Raw genomic sequence first — 5526 nt, forward strand, 5'->3', positions numbered from 1 at the left:
AATAATTGGTAACCAACACTCTTAATGATAAATGTTGAAACAGATCATTTGAATTTTGTTTGCACATTTGATCTTAACAAGTACATTGTATATGTCCCACATATGTAAATGTCCATCCTGGTTTTCACGTTTTGGGGATCAGAATTTCACATTTAGTTGACGATATAGGATTTATTGGTATCTATAGTTGATCTGTGTGGCCACATTTTGCTGTATTCATCTGCAATATCCAAAATTGTTATTTCCCTCATGAATAAGATCGCTTATAGTCATATATTTTAATTTATTACATTGTCGATTGACCTTCCTGTATACTGGTATGTACTAATGTTTGCACCAATGATCAAACCTCACCGCCCCAACATTGCCTTAAACTGTATGATACATAGTCTACCTGATTTGCTATTTAACCTGTAAATGGCTAAATATGCTTCTAGAAACCCCATATATTTTTAGGATGAATTTATCACTTTAATACATGGTCATCGCTTCACCTTTTTGAGTGTCAGTCTGTCATGTTTAATATTTTTCCCATGCTTGCAACCTTAATGTTATTTTGAAATCACCATATCGAACACATTTTAAATTCATTTACCTACATCTTACTGTTTTCTAGAATCAAGTGAGACATGTTATATCTTTTCAGGTCTAACATTGTATCTGGAACAAAATGTTAGAGTTGGATCAGTTTGGAAGCTCTCCAGTAGTCCGGTGGTGATAGCAAGGTTTCATAAGGACATGTGAAGTGTACTGTCATAAGTGACCATGATTAGTTCATATCACCACACTGATATATAGCACCACAAAGACATGGCTTAGGTCTTCATGAGAGAGAATAACACCATTTTTCAGTAAGGTAGAGCCTCCCTAGAAACTGTATTTTCCTATCCCATTGTCACCTTTTGTAGTTATTGACATTGAAATGGAATGCATTTTTGCTATACAACATGGTAGTGGTCCCATCCGAACTTTAAATCTGAGTGCGCTATTACTTATACAAACAACTGCCTACGTACCTGACACAATATGTGGAACATAGCACCTGTCACTGTTTCTTTAGTGTCTACACCTATATGCATCTGGACAGGCATATTGCGGTTTGCTGCCAAAATCACTATGAGCTGTGTTGCTTCACTAACCCTGGGAAAAATGATATCACTTGTACAGACTTAAGCTACCATTTGTTTTAAATACCATGTATTAGTCAACTTTGCTGTCTAAAATTTGTCAAACTGAATTTTAAAACTTGTAGGAAAATTTATATTTTCAATAAAATGTAGTTTTTAAAATTTAAATGTTTATTTAAATTTCCTTTATCAATAATTTCAAATTGTAAACATATTCTCAGAGAGGCCTTGTACATTCAGGTTTTCATTGCATTGAAAAATTCTTATAATTAAGGAAGATATAGCAAATTAAGTTTTGGTTTCTCAAGAGCACTTGGACCAAAACTTGCACCCTGTGGAACACCAGCACTACACACTTTCTGAAAGGTGTCACGTGTCTTGTTTGTAATAAAATTCAAAAAGACTTCATGTATAAAATTGAAATAGGTGTGGCATGCAAATATAAAAGTTTGACTAAAATTGGCCATAACAAATTGGGCCTGTCAGGAATCAGGTCACAATTAGTACATCCAGTTCAGTACCAATAGATGTAGTTCAAGTCTATTTTTAGAATATTTCTTCCTCTCATTTTGGTGGTGACAGAAGAGTTATATTTATGCATTTTTTAGGGATTTAAGAAGTATTGAGAAACAAATGTAGAGAACATAGAGTAAAATTAATTGTGTTCTATGTCCTTATGGATCTGACCTTGTTCGATTTATTGACAAATGGAGTTTATCAGGAATATTATGTTCCCTGAATATTACTGGACCAGAAGTATGTTAGTTATCACGTCACTTTCTCGCATCATACCTTCTATTTTGTCCTCTTTATCTCACATGTATATGGTATGCATGTGTGTTTGGAAGTAAGTAACATTATCTTATGTTTATGAATTTAGCATTTGATGTGATCTTATTCAAATACATGTATGTAGATGCACGTTTGCTTTTTAGACCAACAAGTAGATCTCCGCCTTTTCTTCTTTTTTCTCCCCTGACATTACCGGTAGTGTCAGAAAAAAAACAAAAGAAGCGATGATCTACTTGCTGGTCTAGTTTGCGTGGAATATGTATGCAAATGTATGTACAAGTATTATATTTGCATATGGTCATCCAAAGTGTATCAATTTAGCGTTCATATATATACCAATCATGTGCTGCAAAATGGCATTAAACCCAGTAAAACCAATCTGAATAATCAATCCGCTAATAAAAAGAGGCGTGATCTAACGATTGTGGACTAGATGTATCAAAGTTTTGGAAATTAAGATCTGTTAAGTGTATATTTGAAACTCGTCTGCAGTAAAAACGCCCTGTGTATATACATGCACGAGTGTGTGTGTGTGTGTGTGTGTGTGTTTTGACTGAAAATCAAAGAACCGAAGGTACTGTAATATTAATTGCATTTGAAAGATGCAAGTTGTTTTTTTCTTGTTATTGTTGGAAAATGGCGTCAAACTCACAACATCACGCTGAATATGAGTAAACAGTGTGTGTGTGTGTGTGTGTGTCTAATATCAACGAACCTAAAGCACCATAAGCTTACGTCCATGTGCAAGTGGCAACATGGTTGGGGTTTTTTGTTTGTTTGTTGTGATCTGTTCATTATTTTTTTCTCTACCTATGAGCATGTGCCATGGTATATTTCATCTTCGAACTAATTCTAAGAAATTAATAAATTCTTTGGGAAAGGCTTATTACATCGGCTTTACAATTTCATTAATGATCAAAGCTGCTCAGATTTGCTCCTTGAGGCATCTAACGAAACCAAATTAAAGCAAAACAGACGAAATAACATTAAGGAAATTTTTTTGACTATGGCTGCCTAAAAATAATTCAAAAAGAACAATCTTAAAACCATTCACATGTCACAGAGTACCAGCAAGTTTTAATATGCAACTTTGGAGGCCTCGTATTTCTAGCTACTTTTATGTATTTGTGATTGAAAATCTCTAACGAAATCTGAGTTGTTACTTACATAAACTTTGTATTACTATTATTTTTGATGGATAGTAACACCGGCTGCATTCATTTAAACTCAAAACATACAAATCTATGAAAACGGCATGACACGTTTCCGACAGAAAATAATTTTCAATGCTGGCGATGTATCACAGCAGGTGACATATCTTAAAAGAAATGAAGAATTTACACGTAAGTATTAAGGTTTTAAATGCTAATTTTAAACTACATGGAATTAAACGGGAACCCGGATGGCCGAGTGTTCTAAAGCGCTCGACTTTACCAATCACTGCCATCTCATCTCGATCCACGTGGTTCGGGTCTCGGGGTCGGTCTATGTGTGTATATGAGAAAGGTTGCCATTAGCCTCTCGTGAGTCGGTGGCTCTTCCCGAGGTTTTCTCCAGTTTCTTATGCCACTATTTATACTGGCCGCCATGTATAGCCTATCACGTGCTGAAAAATGGCGTTATTCCCACAACAACAACATGGGAATATGTTATGCGCCTTTTTCGCGAGTTGGATCTAACAGAGAAGCAGTTTTAGCAGTAGGAAGAGAAACTCATTGATGCTCATTTTACAAAGAGTTTTCAATTTAATTTTCCTGAAATCTATACCTCAAAAGCCGAAATCTAAGCTGCGTACCACTACCGAAACGAGAGAGGAAACAATGCTCTAAATATAGACTGGGACTACTTTTGTGGGTACTGATCCGGAAGTAATAATTGCGACTCAATTTCATTAACGGCAGCCTAAACATGTCTGAATCTTTACTTAACCATGTGTGGACCACCTATTGGAATTGTACCAAACGCAATAAAGACAGTTAATGGTCTAAGCTTGGTATAACATACCCTAGTTTGCTAGTACATATGCCAGGTTTAAGGTCTACATTGCTCTCCTCGGAGAAGACAGATGATATCCCAAACATCTGAAACATCCACACGTTGCATTAATCTAAAATGGAATTTTTTTTCTTCAAGCAAATTTTGATTTCCTATATGAATAAAACACCTGTTATTTTTTTCCAAATTAGTAATCTTTTCCTGATGTATAAATAGGTAGTTATAATCCATCTCGATAACTCGAACATCTAACGAATGTGGATTACATCCCTTTTACTGTCAAATTAACTCCCCCTGCCTTTTCCACGACAAGAAATATAGAAATATTAATTAGTATCCTTTCTACCAGTATAAAGAAAATAAATGGGTTTCACTGAAATTCAAAATAGCCAATAGCAAAATGACACTGTATATTGAAAACTATGACCCTTTTGGATCTTTGTAGACATAACCATTCCACTATCGTCTTTACAAAAGCATTTGGAAAGTTCAAACTATTTCTCTTCAAAATAAAGCGTGAAAGTATAATGATTACTCTGGTTTCTCTTCACATCGTATTAATCTTTCGCCTTTTACTAAAGATTACCGTGGAGAGGAACATTTAATGAGTCTATAGACCATTCTTTGAAGCCTCACTTTGGTGAGGTACCAATTCAATTAAAGTAAACCTCAAGTTCAAATTTAGCATTTTGTTCTCTTTTCTTCTAACCAGATCCAAATGGAAGATAGTAACCGATGATTATATAATCAGGTCTCAGTACTTCCAGTTCGGTACTCACAAAGGTAGTTCTAGTCTATTGTTAGAACATTTATTCCTCTCTCATTGTCATGGTGATAGAAGAGTTATATTTATGCGATTTTGATAGGGATTTAAAGGTCATTGTTTATTCTTGAGAATATGAGCTCAGGTGTGGTTTTCCATGTGTATTTCGGCGATAGTGCATAGTCAGTAATAAGGCCATGGTGATGATCCGGAAGTGAAATATGTGTTCTGTTTACATACTGCTCTGTTGACAGTCCAGCCTCTCAAAAAAACCTTTGGCAAGAACTTCACCGTGAAGGTATTTTTAGATTAACATATGATTTGTACTGATTGTCACACAGTGGAAATGTCAGTCTCGAGAACCAAATGTAGAGAACATATAACAAAATTAATTGTGCTATGTCCTGTCAGTGCAGTATTTGAGTAAAGATTAAACTGGTATTAAATCTTTATTATTAATGAACGACACATGAAATTTCAATATGTTATGTATATTGACTTTGAAAAACAGTAGAATGAAATTAGAAATAAAAAGTTAAGTTTTATTTTGAAAAATTTAAATGAAATTTAAAAAGAAGTATAAAAAATTAAAACATTTACTCCAAAATATATAATATTTGTTGAAATGATATTAAATGATATCAGCATGTAAATATTCCTACACCATATATAAGTTCCAATGTTGGATATTTGTCAAATTTTGTCAGAGAAAATATCTTTGTAAGTCAAAATGAGACCATCATTTAAAATACACGAAGACAAAATTCCAATTTGTATTGGTCATTCAAAGTATTTATTAGGGGTCCAAGCAGTTAATTTATGTGTTTATCATGGGGTCACTTCCTGAGT

The 5526-nt window shown here is 34.2% G+C and overlaps 1 non-coding gene across 1 annotated transcript; it reads left to right on the forward strand.

The window, feature by feature from the left end:
• Positions 1 to 4445: 4445 nt before the first annotated feature.
• LOC149777080 (U5 spliceosomal RNA) lies at positions 4446 to 4561 on the forward strand. Its single transcript, XR_016416353.1, has one exon. It is a non-coding gene; the product is annotated as a U5 spliceosomal RNA (small nuclear RNA).
• The last annotated feature ends 965 nt before the right edge of the window (positions 4562 to 5526 follow it).

Source organism: Sinohyriopsis cumingii, chromosome 18 (assembly GCF_028554795.1).
Source record: "Sinohyriopsis cumingii isolate HCF-2022 chromosome 18, ASM2855479v2, whole genome shotgun sequence".
NCBI classification, from domain to species: Eukaryota; Metazoa; Mollusca; class Bivalvia; order Unionida; family Unionidae; genus Sinohyriopsis; species Sinohyriopsis cumingii.